This window comes from Mobula hypostoma, chromosome 1, assembly GCF_963921235.1.
Source record: "Mobula hypostoma chromosome 1, sMobHyp1.1, whole genome shotgun sequence".
NCBI classification, from domain to species: domain Eukaryota; kingdom Metazoa; phylum Chordata; class Chondrichthyes; order Myliobatiformes; family Myliobatidae; genus Mobula; species Mobula hypostoma.
Window position 1 is genome coordinate 196,580,435 of NC_086097.1, and position 14,060 is coordinate 196,594,494.

Below are 14,060 nucleotides of genomic sequence, written 5' to 3' on the forward strand. Positions count from 1 at the left end.
TGAGAGAACCTAGGGGAATCAGAAGGAGAGAGTTCAGATTACCTGAAATTGAAAAATTCAAAGTTTATACCATTGGCTTGTAGACTACACAGGTAAAATACAATGCACTGTTACTTCAAGTTTATATTTGGCCTCACTGTGGAATGGATAGACTGGTGTGGGGATGGGAAAGGGAGTTGAAGTGTCTACTATTACCTTTAATTTGCATTTGTGCACAGAGTGTGGGTGCTTGGCAAAGCAGTCACCTAGTATACACTTGACCTCACTAATGTAGAGGCAGCCACATCACATGCACCGAATGCAAACGACAAGGTTAGAGGAAATGCATATGAATCTCTGCCCTATTTAGATCCCTGGATGGAGGAGAGGGAGGAGGTATCCGTCCCTGGATGGAGGAGAGGGAGGAGGTGTCAGTCCCTGGATAGAGAAGAGTAAGGAGGTATAAGGATATCTGCTGCACCTTCTACAATCACAGGAGAAAGTGCAAAGTGACAAAGAGGATTAAGTAAATCAGAAGTCACTTAAAGAGTGGACTCTGCAGAAAACAATAAGGTTTCTGATCCTACCTCTTCTCCTAACCTGCCCACCACCACTCCCTGGTGCCCCCTCTCCTTCCCTTTCTCCATGGTCCAATATCCTCTCCTATCAAATTCCTTCTTCTTTGGCCACAAGGAATTCTGCAGATGCTGGAATTTCAAGCAACACACATCAAAGTTGCTGGTGAACGCAGCAGGCCAGGCAGCATCTCTAGGAAGAGGTACAGTCGACGTTTCAGGCCGAGACCCTTCGTCAGGACTAGCTGAAAGAAGAGCTAGTAAGAGATTTGAAAGTGGGAGGGGGAGGGGAGATCCAAAATGATAGGAGAAGACAGGAGGGGGAGGGATGGAGCCAAGAGCTGGACAGTTAATTGGCAAAGGGGATATGAGAGGATCATGGGACAGGAGGCCCAGGGAGAAAGAAAAGGGGGAGGGGAGGAAAAACCCAGAGGATGGGCAAGGGGTGTAGTGAGAGGGACAGAGGGAGAAAAAGGAGAGAGAGAAAGAATGTGTGTATATAAATAAGTAACAGAAGGGGTACGAGGGGGAGGTGGGGCATTAGCTGAAGTTTGAGAAGTCAATGTTCATGCCATCAGGTTGGAGGCTACCCAGACGGAATATTAGGTGTTGTTAGAATCAAGCAACACACATCAAAGTTGCTGGTGAACGCAGCAGGCCAGGCAGCATCTCCAGGAAGAGGTACAGTCAACATTTCGGGCCGAGACCCTTCGTCAGGACTAACTGAAAGAAGAGGTATTAAGAGGTAGAATATGATTAGGAATAGTCAGCATGACTTTGTCAAGGACAGATCGTGCCTTATGAGCCTGATTGAATTTTTTGAGGATATGACTAAACACATTGATGAAGGAAGAGCAGTAGGTGTAGTGTATATGGATTTCAGCAAGGCATTTGATAAGGTACCCCATGCAAGGCTTATTGAGAAAGTAAGGAGGCATGGGATCCAAGGGGACATTGCTTTGTGGATCCAGAACTGGCTTGCCCACAGAAGGCAAAGAGTGGTTATAGACAGGTCATATTCTGCATGGAGGTCAGTCACCAGTGGAGTTCCTCAGGGATCTGTTCTGGGACCCCTAGTCTTTGTGACCTGGATGAGGAAGTGGAGGGATGGGTACGTAAATTTACTGATGACACAAAGGTTGGAGGTGAACTCCATAAAAGAGTTCATCTGAAATACTGCTGTGTTTTGGCCTAATTTGCTGCAACTGCCATTCATACCCCTAAATCTGTTGTCCGGTGATCTTGATGTAGCCTCCTCTACACTGGCGAGACCCAATATACACTGGGGGAGTGCTTTATTGAGTACTTCTGCTCCATCTGCTAAAGGCGGAATTTCCCGATGGCCAACCATATTAATTCCTATCCCCATTCCTGTTCTAACATCTCGGTCCATGGCCTCCTCTTCTGCCACAATGAGGCCACTCTCAGGGTGGAACAGCAACACCTCATATTCCACCTGGATAGCCTCCAACGTGATGGCGTGAACAATGATTTCTCCTTCTGGTATTATTTTGCCCTCCCCCTTCCCTTTTCTTCTCTTCCCCACTCTGGCCTTTTACCTCTTCCCCTCACCTGTCAGATTTCTTCTTCTCCAGTCCTTTGCCTCCCAGCTCCTTACTTCACCCCCTCCCTTATCCACCTGACCTCACCTATCACTTAGCTTGCTGTCTTTCCCCTCTCCCTACCTTTAAATTCTGGCATCCCTCCCCTTCCTTTTCCGTCCCGAAGAAGTGTCTTTGCCCGAAACATTGACTGTGTATTCATTTCCATAGATGCTGCCCCTGACCTGCTGAGTTCCTCTAGCATTTTGTGTGTGTTGCTCTGAATAGACTTCCTTTCCAGCAATAGGTCATTTCCAAATTCCCTAACCGTAAAGTCTCCTCCAGCTCTTCAACATTCCCAAATCACGTTTTTCCCCCAAAGTTTTCCTCACTTTTAAATTCAAAAGAATATAAGAAACAGGAGCAGGAGTAGGCCATCTGGCCAGTCAAGTCTGTTCCGCCATTCAATAAGATCATGGCTGATCTGGCCATTGACTCATCTCCACCTCCCTGCCTTTTCCCCATAACCCTTGATTCCCTTACACTTCAAAAATCTATCCAACCTTGTCTTACATATACTTAATGAGGTAGTCACCACTGCTTCATTACAGAGAATTCACTGCAGAGAATTCCACAGATTCACCACCCTCTGGAAAAAGCCGTTCCTCCTCATCTCTATCCTAAGTCTATTTCCCCTAACCTTGTGGCTACGTCCCCTAGTTCTAGTTTCACCTATCAGTGGAAACAATTTTCCTGCCTCTGTCTTATCTATCCCTTTCATAATTTTATAGGTTTCCATAAGATCTCCTCACATTCTCCTGAATTTCAGCTAGTATAGTCCCAGGCGACTCAATCTCTCCTCACAGTCTAACCAATCACTGGCAGTTGTAACATAGAAAAACAAATAAAAAAGAAATTGCAGATACTGTAAATTTGAACTACAGGAAGTATATTTGCCCTCTTTCTCCATCAGAAAAGAGACAATTGCACCACCATTACCACGGCAGACATCCCATCTCTCCCGGAAGATCCGGGAGTCTCCTGCATATCGGTAGTGGCTCCCTGACGCCCGGAAATTATACACAATATCCCAGAAATAGATTTTTTTGAGAGAGAGAGGGAGAGCGAGCATCCTGATTGGTCTCTCTTCGTGCTAAGAGTGGTCCCCAACCACCGGGCCGCAAAGAAACAATATGATTTGGCGATATGAAACGATATGAGTCATTTGCACCTTTCCGCATTCCCTGTCACGCACTGTTGAGCTTGAACGCATGCGAGGTCATTACCCACGCATTATCCGTGTCAGCGCGGGAAGGAGATCAACTCCTCGAGCTTGTAAATGACAGCGGGCTGAAAAGTATGTTTCACATAACATCTCTGCCGGCATTCTGGATCAAAGTCAAGGCTAAATATCCTGAGATAGCCACGAAAGCACTGAAAACGTTGCTTCCATTTCCAACATTATATCGCTGTGAAGCGGAGTTTTCTGCAATGAATGCAATGAAAGCTAAATTGCGGAAGAGACTGGACATAAGGAACCCCCTTCGAGTATCGCTGTCTCCCCCACCCCTCGATGGGACAGTCTTGTTGCAGGGAAACAAGCCCAGGGCTCACACTGATTCAGCGATATTGGTGTGTTGCAATGATTTTATATGTTCATACGGGGAAAATGTGCGCTGTGTGTTTAATATCCAAACGTTACTTAAAATGTTATGATGCTATTGACTTATCACCTATATTCTGGTCGTGATTACACATGCCCCAGCCCCCCCGCCCCCCGGTCGGTTTATCCACAAGAATATTGTCAATATTAAACCAGTCTGCGGTGCAAAAAATGTTGGGGACCCCTGCTAAGTAGACCTATCAGTTTTCTCTGTGGGTGGGCTTTACAGTCGACCTCAAAAATAATGACAGTGTTGCTCGCTGCACTGTTTGCAACAGTGACTTTTCTATTGCCCATGGTGGGTTAAAATGTAAAAGACATGTTGAGGTGAGTTTAACAGGTGTCATTACAGCATAGCTAACGTTATTTAAACTAGCTGGCTAGCTGCTAAGGAGCTACGCTATTGATGTCCTACGTGATGAGGCCAAACTCCCTGTAGACTTGCTTAAAGTTGTAATAGAATAAACATGATAATATAATATAATATAATATAAGCAGATATTTTAATGTCACATTTGCTGCATATACGCAACTTGGTTTACAGATTAGACAAAATCACTAAACAAAGTATTGCATACACCCTTGAAGGTCGAAGGGGGCGGGGGGCGGGGGTGCTACCTCCCTGAAATGGTGGTGATATCTCCCTGAAATGAGTTTTTGCAGGGTGGGATGTCTGCCACTGCCCTGCCTGAGATCAGCAAACTCAGCACAGACTGTTACTGACCACAGGCCTCCCTCACTATACAATGCAGAGCTACTCAATAAATGAATCCAATAAAGCATCACTGAAAGTCTATCACTCTTGCTTTCAGCCTAAAATTCAGAAATAAAATCCACTCCCGGTAATTCAACAAAGTAGATTACTTCTTATCCAAGGTTATGTTGGGGAAGCACTAACAACACTTGAAGAAATGACTTTTTATTCATAAAAAATCCTCAAAAAGCATTCACAAGATCAGCATTGCTGCATACTCCCAGGTTGTTAACAATCTACCTGTAAAGAATTAAAGAATATATGAATTCAAACCTTCTACCTGGCTGCAGAAATATTTTAATCTAACAAAACTGGAACCTGCAGATATCTCTATCATATGCAACCATTATTTTAAATCACAATGTAGTTTGAAGTCTATATATTTACAGGTTTGTCATCATTAAAAGTAATGTCTTACTCAATTGCCAGAGTACATCATCAAGCACCCCATGCATTGACATACCACAGATTCTTTGGTAAAGTAAACACTTCTAGATCTAGGTGGAATTCCAGACATTACTAGGGATATACTAAATCCCAGGAAATAAGTGTGCAACCCATCAGTTGAAAACAGCACATTTCATAATCATCATCATCCTAATGTTCTTTTTCCAGCTGTATTTGAAACCTCATTGATACTGTAATCATTCTCTGAAATGCCCCAGTTTGTCGAATGTGAGACACTGGCTGGAACTAAAGACTGTGCTATGAAACAGAAAGCTTTCTTCTGGCACGTGCCATATCTCTGGAGGACAACCTTGTAGTAATTAATTACTCCCCATACACAAAGGCCTGCTTCTGGTTCGAAATAGTCCAACTTAAAGTATTCCAATATTTTTTTAAATTATTAGGAAGCCTGCATCACATTATCCTTTTCAGTAGATATATTTGAAATAGTTTTGGAACATGAAAATGTTTCAAAGTCATTATTTTTCAAATTTCGCTGATTTAATTAGAAAAAAATTCCCGAAATGATAATTCCTAAAATTCTGGAAGGATGTAATTTTTATAAAATTTACATTATTTATATTCCCTAAGATAATATTTAATTACAAATCTCTTTTTCTATGTTGCAAAGGTTGTGTAGTTTTCATGCACACCAAAAAGAAAGCAATGTAATTCTTCAAATTTCAAGGCTTCCTCAGATAAAAAAGCATACTTTATCTTTTAATGAAAAAATATCACAAATTAGATCTCATTCTATGAAATTCTCTGGGTTTTATAAGCTTGCTTGCTTTACAAAGTAACAAAACACACCACTCAGTGGCTTGGTGACCCTCATTCATCCACCCAATGACCTCTGTATTTGTTTCAGCATCACTTTGGGCCTGCTGCATTTATCCTATGTCAAGCCTGAAGATGCTGTTTCCTCCTAGCACCTGGCCACAAATTTGAATACAAAGTTTCATGCAGCCACCCTTTCCCATTTTCTCCACGACTCACAAGTTCTCCACGAAAGCCTCACTGATAAGAGGCTTGGATCCCATTGCAGCAGTATACAAAGCAGTAAATTTAACCTGGTTTGTGGCAATGACCCGCAATTCTGGTGGGTTTCACTTCTGCTCCAAAGGCACAGTGAGCAATAAATTTCAAATCAAACTTGGTCTGATTTTGTAGTCACATTAAACAATAGGGTACAAAGTCAGCTTCAAAGTATTAACCCCTTCAACACCAAGTTCTCTGACTCGTGCACAGACATGGTATGTATTTACACACTAAATTTTGTGACCTCTGAATGTCCCAAAATGCTTTACAAACAAATGTATTAATATCCATGTAACTTACTGTTGTAGCAAAGGCAAAGAGGCAGGCAGTTTATCCACAGAAAACTCCTCTGCATTTTTTTTGTGTGCAGTTTATTAAGGGGAAAATATCAGCCAGGACAATAGGAATTAATTGGTGACAATGAAAGAAAGAATTGATTTAACTTCAAAAGATAGCACTCAAGAAATGTTACTGTATAAGACAAAACTTGTATGCTCCGTAAAAGACTTTTTTCAAACTTTGTGTACCTAGACCAGAATTAATCTGAGCATTCAGTATGTTTAATATCATTGTAGGAAATTCTACTCTACCATTGGGGCCAATGAACAATTGAGATCAGAGAGTGTTGTAAGTCAAGAGAAGATTACAGATTTACCTCTTTTTCTGCACAACATAATCAATCAACATCTGGACAAACGAAAATGCTGACAGCAGAGTTTTGATGTTTGGAGTGTGATGGTGGTAGCCACCATACATCAGAAAAGAGAATTATGACAGGATTTTTGAAATCTTCAACCAAATATGTGATGCCAGCCAGACCAGCCCGAAAGGAAGATGATTTGGTGGGCATTTCAACGCTCTAAGTTGGATATAAAAGATGCCATGCTGCAATTCTGAATAATAGGGAAGGTTCAATTTATCCTGAAAATGTTACAAAATTAATAAAGAATCTAATTATTATATTATTGTTATTTACACATACTAATTTGCTGCAGCATGTAGTATTACATTAGAGGCTGTATTTCAGAAATCTCTTTTCCTTAGGCAGTCCACTGGAGTTAAGGATGACTTGCTCTAACTCCAGTTCTGTAAATTCTGAGATGACTGCTGAGACTAATGTGGGACCCACAGACTCTGCCACAGTTGGGCCAGGAGGTGCCTGGCAGCTCAGGTGTAGAGTGGCATTCAAGATGTTGCAATGGTTTCCTGGATTCCCGTGTGCTCCACAAGAGACTGATGTTCTCAATGTCAATCCAGATATTTCTTCTCCATTTTAATCAGTCGCAGTCTATGGTTTCCCGTTGAATTGGTGAGGATGTTATTTTTTTTAATAGGTCTAAAATCCTTTAATTATTTCCTTTGTCTGAGTTGTAGTCTCATACTATAACAGCGCTCAGTATTGAGTTCCTGTTTCAAGAATATTATCAGGTATGCAATCAATGTAGCCTGTCCACTGGAGCTGGTTGATAAAATTAAATGATAATGGTAAGGAAATTGGTGTGAGAGGTTTGCGATATTAGTCTGCTTATCCTGTAGTCCAATCACAGGATTTTGTGAAAATAGTGCAACCTAAACCTCTCTCATGCCTCACTTCCATATATCAGAGTCATATAAGAGAGTTAGGTGGATCATGCTTCAAGGCAGGTTTGAGATCATGATCTTCAACAACCTTTTTCCACAGAAGGCCAAAAGCTGATGTACATGGAGGCAATGGTGAGTTTCATCAGCCACTTTATTCTCACAGAAGAAGCTCCCAAGGAATGAAAAGTGGATCATATTTTTCAGGGACCTCACTGGAGTGGTGGGTTGCAGTGGAAGCTGACTGGATCATTTTTTTACAGATGTTTAGTACAAAGCGCACTTTTCATACGAAACTGAATAAGTCAATAATGACTTGAATTTGGCCTCTGTGCACATACAAATGCCATATATTTACTTCATAATTATTAAAACATTTTAGACCATCCTAAGATCGTGAAGGTGCTTGACATACATGTCACAATGCAGAGAGAGCAACCTCATTTAAGTCCAAATTAGATGAATGTCCTTCAAGGGAGTAATTTGCATGATTAGTCCAAAATAGAGAAGGCAACAAAACTGGGCATTCTTACGCACTGAAAAATGATACTTCAAACCTGATACTTATAAACAAATTTATCATTATTTCCTTTTCCTCAAAAAACAACTCTTGACCTTTACATCAAGTGATCGATATAATCTAGCAATGAGGTTTTCTGGAATTTTCTTTTTCGTTTTCTGTATAAGCTTCCTCTGCACAAATGGCACAGTTCATATTTACCAAGTAGGTTTATGCAGAGGCCCACTTCATGGTGAATTAAAAGTGGGCCCACCACTGCTGTAGACTCTAAGGCATTCATCATTTTCCAGGTGAGTCTCCTTCAAGTGGCTTTCTCAGTATTCATTCCAAGCAACTCTTCCCTTCCTCTTTGCCAAAACTCTCAAAGTCTCCTACTCCTTTTCTACCTGGTTACAACTTCCAGTCACCTATTCAACTGACCCCACTACCCGATTAATCGACTGACTGATTCCACACCCCTGAACAGCTTACCTCAACCCAGCAGGCCTTAAACTTTCTGCAACCAACGCATACTTCAATGTCCTTTCTACTCCAGCAATCCACCTTCCTGGATAAGCAGAGAATTTTTATACCTACAAATTGGGCAAGGCTTAACTCAGTCCAGGCAACAGACCATCACCTGAAGGAACAGCTTGAAAAGGCTGGCCCATACCTACCACACTTTTATAAGCTTTTTCAGATAACTTCCAACTCCTTGCCCAAAGTTTTGTTACTATAAGTAAAGGAATATAAAGTATATCAAATTAAACTTGCGTATCTGTGAGAATACCAATTCCAAAATGGATATGCATATAACATGTAGTAGGATGCCTGTGGTTTGGATGGAAAATACAATGGATTCCAGTTAATTGATCAGCTGTTTATTTGGGCCAACTCTTAAAGAACAAAAATAAACTGAGAAAGCCAATATTCCTTCTGTTTCTTCAGGATACTATGCTGCTTAATTGGGACAGGGGACTGCTGCCGAACAGCTTCTAACTAGCGTCAGATGCATGCACTTGTCTGACTATTAGACAGTGCACTGTGCCGAGAGCAAACAGTTCTTAAACACAAGAAGTACGCTACATCAATGACTGCATTTGTGCTGCTTCCTGCACCCATGCTGAGCTCATCAACTTTACTTCCAACTTCCACCCTGCCATCAAATTTACTTGGTCCATTTCTGACACCTCTATCCCCTTTCTCGATCTCTCTGACTCCATCTCTGGAGACAGTCTATCTACTGATATCTTTTATAAACCCACTGACTCTCACAACTACCTGGACTATACCTCTCCCCACTTTGTAGAAATGCCATCCAATTCTCTCAATTCTTCCACCTCCACCGCATCTGCTCTCAGGATGAGGCTTTTCATTACAGAATGAGGGAGACATCCTCCTTCAAAGAGTGTGGCTTTCCTTCCTCCACCAACAACACTGCCTTCACCTGTATCTCTTCCATTTTGTTCACGTCCACTCTCACCCCATCCACCTGCCACCCCACCAGGTATAGGGTTCCTCTTGTTCTCATCTACCACCCCACCAGCCTGTGTCCAGCACATAATTCTCCGTAATTTCCACCATCTCCAATGGGATCTCACCACGAAGCACATCTTTAGCTCCCCCGCCGCCCCCCCCGCTCTGCTTTCCACAGGGATAACTCCCTATGGGACTCCCTTACCCATTTGTCGCTCCCCACTGATCTCCCTCCTGGCACTTGGCCCTGCAAGTGTAAAACAGCCACACCTTCCTCTACACCTCTTCCCTCACTATCATTCAGGGCCACAAACAGTCCTTCCAGATGAGGTGACACTTCACCTGTGAGTCTGTTGGGCTCATCTATTGTATCCAGTACTCATGGTGTGGCATCCTGTATATCAGTGAGACCTGACTCAGATTGGGAGACCATCCACTAGAAAATGCGGGATCTCCCAGTGGCCAACCATTTCAATTCTACTACTCATTCCTACATGTCAGTCCATAGTCTCATCTACTGCCACGATGAAGCCACACTCAAGTTGGAGGAGCAACAACTTGTATTCCGTCTGGGTAGCCTCCAACATGATGGCTGGAACATTGACTTCTTGAACTTCCAGTAATTGCCCCCCCCTCACTATTCCCCATTCTTGTATCCCTGTCACACCTTCTCTCCTTACCTGCTTATCGCCTCCTTCTGGTGTTCCTCCCTTTTCCCTTTCTTCCAAAGCTTTCTGTCCTCTCCTATCAGACTCCCCATTCTCCAGCCCGTTATCTCTTTCACCAATTGACTTCCCAGCTCTATACTTCACCCCTTCCAGTTTCACCTATCACCTACTACCTTGTACAACCCGGAGAAGTGTGAGGTGGTACACTTTGGAAGACAAACTCCAAGGCAGAGTACAAAGTAAATGGCAGGATACTTGGTAGTGTGGAGGAGCAGAGGGATCTGGGGGTACATGTCCACAGATCCCTGAAAGTTGCCTCACAGGTAGATAGGGTAGTTAAGAAAGCTTATGGGGTGTTGGCTTTCATAAGTTGAGGGACAGAGTTTAAGAGTCGTGATGTAATGATGCAGCTCTATAAAACTCTGGTCAGGCCACACTTGGAGTACTGTGTCCAGTTTTGGTCGCCTCACTATAGGAAGGATGTGGAAGCATTGGAAAGGGTACAGAGGAGATTTACCAGGATGCTGCCTGGTTTAGAGAGTATGGATTATGATCAGAGATTAAGGGAGCTAGGGCTTTACTCTTTATAGAGAAGGAGGATGAGAGGAGACATGATAGAGGTGTACAAAATATTAAGAGGAATAGATAGAGTGGATTGCCAGTGCCTCTTCCCCAGGGCACCACTGCTCAATACAAGAGGACATGGCTTTTAGGTTCGGGGTGGGAAGTTCAAGGGGGATATTAGAGGAAGGTTTTTTACTCAGAGAGTGGTTGGTGTGTGGAATGCACTGCCTGAGTCAGTGGTGGAGGCAGATACACTAGTGAAGTTTAAGAGACTACTAGACAGGTATATGGAGGAATTTAAGGTGAGGAGTTATATGGGAGGCAGGGTTTGAGGGTCGGCAGAACATTGTGGACCAAAGGGCCTGTAATGTGCTGAACTATTCTATGTTCTATGTTCTATATGTTGTACTTCTTCCTAGTCCTGATGAAGGGTCCTGGCCTGAAATGTCAACTGTTTATTCTTTTCCATAGATGCTGCCTGGTCTGCTGAGTTCCTCCAGAATTTTGTGTGTATAGTTTTTAAGCAGCATCAATTGCGTGCACTTGCGTTCAAAAAGCAGGAATTTTTGTCACTGATATTTGGTGAGAAATAAGCAGTAAGATAACTCAGAACTGTTTTGCACACAGTGGTTTCAAGCATTCAGGCTTGGAGATGCGAGTAATGGCCAGGAGTGAAAATGAAAGGATTTCACTACTTCAGCAAATTAGGAGCTACAGAGAGTCTGAAGGTATCGACAATCACCTTGAACGTTACAATGAAAATGAAGATTTTGAGGATAAAATCGTCAATATAGCCTTGTATGATGGCAGTCCATTATCTATACTAGGTATCTGTGCTGACATTGTTCATTGAGTGTCAATCAAAAGAATACGTACACTATACGAATTCCTCCATCGATAACTATTAGGAATTTATAGTCGAACTTCTGGTAATGTTCCCCACCCCTCCACCATTGCCCATCCCCTTCTCTCACCTGATATCCTTGCCTGCCTATCGCCTCCCTCCGGTGCTCCTCCCCCCTTTTCTTTCTTCCATGGCCTTCTGCCCTCTTCGATTCGATTCCCCTTCTCCAGCCCTGTATCTCTTTCACCAATGAACTTCCCAGCTCTTTACTTCACCCCTCCCCCTACCAGTTTCACCCTAACACCTTGTGTTTCTCGTTCCCCTCCCCCCACCTTTTAACTCTACTCCTCCTCTTTTTTTCTCCAGTCCTGCTGAAGGGTCTCAGCCCAACACGTCAACTGTACTCTTTTCCATAGATGCTGCCTGGCCTGCTGAGTTCCTCCAGCATTTAGTGTGTGTTGCATAGTTTTATAGCATTGTAGTAGTAACAATAGTGTTCTAATTTGCGCTATATTTCACTTAAGTACATAATTTGTTACTCAGTTAAACAGTAGTTTGTCTTTTTATACCTTTTTAACGCATCCATGAAACTTCAGTTAATTGGGGTAACTGTTTAATTGGGCCAAGATGTATTGGTCCTGATGTGTCCCAATTAACCAGAACCCACTGTACTAATAAGAACAGACGTAAGTTCACACACATAATATGTGAAATGGGAGAGGGAGAGGGAGAAGAAAAGTGTGTGTGTGTGTGTGTGTGTGTGTGTGTGTGTGTGTGTGTGTGTGTGTGTGTGTGTGCGAGAGAGAGAGAGAGAGAGAGAGAGTGGGTGAGGGGGTGGAATCTTATCTCACACAAGATCATTGGGAAATAATCATAACAAGCCACTGGTTAAGCAATACTTCTCCTATAATCTCTTCAAACTAGGCAAGTAAACCAAGTAAATTACCCACATACAGAATCAAACTTTTTACTAATCAATACACAAGAATCCAGACATGATTTTTCTTCTTACCTCCTTTTCTGTCAGTTACCCTTTTGAAAATGCATTCATTTTTTTCGTGACAAGAGGTAAAATTGTGCTGGAGATTTTGTGGTCAGTAATCTTCTCAATGGCAGAAACAATGGCTCCTGGGCAAAAAAATAAATCAAAGGTTGTAAGTGAAGAGAAAGGAAATCATGAACAGCTATGGCTGACCAATTGGCCAGCAGTTGCATGCATAACTGTTAGGAATTTACTTTTATTTCCATTTGGAAGGTGGGCCTGATTGATAGATTTGCATGCCAATTGTCAAAACATGGTTCTTCAGACTGGCTGCTCACTGTTGACACTGCTGGGAGTAGGAATCTCCTGGCCTTTGCGTTGCTAAGGAGCTACAAGCACCAGCAATCCAGGCACCGCTGAGATTTTTTGGTGGACCTCAACTGTTGAATGATGGGAAATCTCTAGGTGAGTGAGACCATGGGAAGGAATGGCAAATTGAGCTGGGTCTTTTCCCCTATTTCAATCTGTCCTCCTTTCTTTTTCTTCTCCCTCCTCCAGAAGTTTCCACTAGATCTTAACTAACTAATGCCAACACCTCTTACATCAGATCAAATCAGATCAATTAAACACTTTAGCTGAGATTCCTTTTAGAGATTCACATCTTAATTTCCTAATAAAACCAATACTAGTGGTACAATTGATACAGCAAGTAACCCAGAATAGTTATGATGTTTTGTTATGCTTTTCCCTCCATTAAAATGAAGTGCTTTGATGTTTCTAGCATACAGTGTATTTCTCGCCGTAACACAATCGAAGTCCATTGTTCCTTGAAATTGGCAACACAACTAGACAGGGTGGTAAAGAAGGTACAGCTGAAGACAGAAGTTTACATACACCTTAGCCAAATACATTTAAACTCAGTTTTTCACAATTCCTGACATTTAATCCTAGAAAACATTCCCTGTCTTAGGTCAGTTAGGATCACTACTTTATTTTAAGAATATGAAATATCAGAATAGTAGTAGCGAGAAGGATTTATTTCAGCTTTTATTTCTTTTATCACTTTCCCAGTGGGTCAGAAGTTTACATACACTTTGTTAGTATTTGGTAGCATTGCCTTTAAATTGTTTAACTTGGGTCAAATGTTTTGGGTTGCCTTCCACAAGCTTCTCACAGTAAGTTGCTGGAATTTTGTTCCATTCCTCCAGACAGAACTGGTGTAACTGAGTCAGATTTGTAGGCCTCCTTGCTCGCACACGCTTTTTCAGTTCTGCCCACAAATTTTCTATCAGATTGAGTTCAGGGCCTCATGATGGCCACTCCAGTATCTTGACTTTGTTGTAGTTAAGCAACTTTGGAGGTATGCTTGGGGTCACTGTCCATTTGGAAGACCCATTTGCGACCGAGCTTTAACTTCCTGGCTGATGTCTTGAGATGCTGCTTCAATATATC

General features: G+C 42.3%; 1 protein-coding gene across 8 annotated transcripts in view; it reads right to left on the bottom strand.

Annotated features, from left to right (window-relative positions):
- greb1l (GREB1 like retinoic acid receptor coactivator) overlaps positions 1 to 14,060 on the bottom strand; it is a 293,936-nt gene that overhangs the window by 145,649 nt on the left and 134,227 nt on the right. For 6 of the 8 annotated variants that reach the window (XM_063062729.1, XM_063062718.1, XM_063062664.1 and 3 more), the window contains exon 2: positions 12,639 to 12,754. The exons of the other annotated variants lie outside the window; for them this stretch is intronic. The gene's annotated coding sequence lies outside the window, so the exon portion shown is untranslated. The remainder of the gene's footprint in view (positions 1 to 12,638; positions 12,755 to 14,060) is intronic. 8 annotated transcript variants of the gene reach the window in all.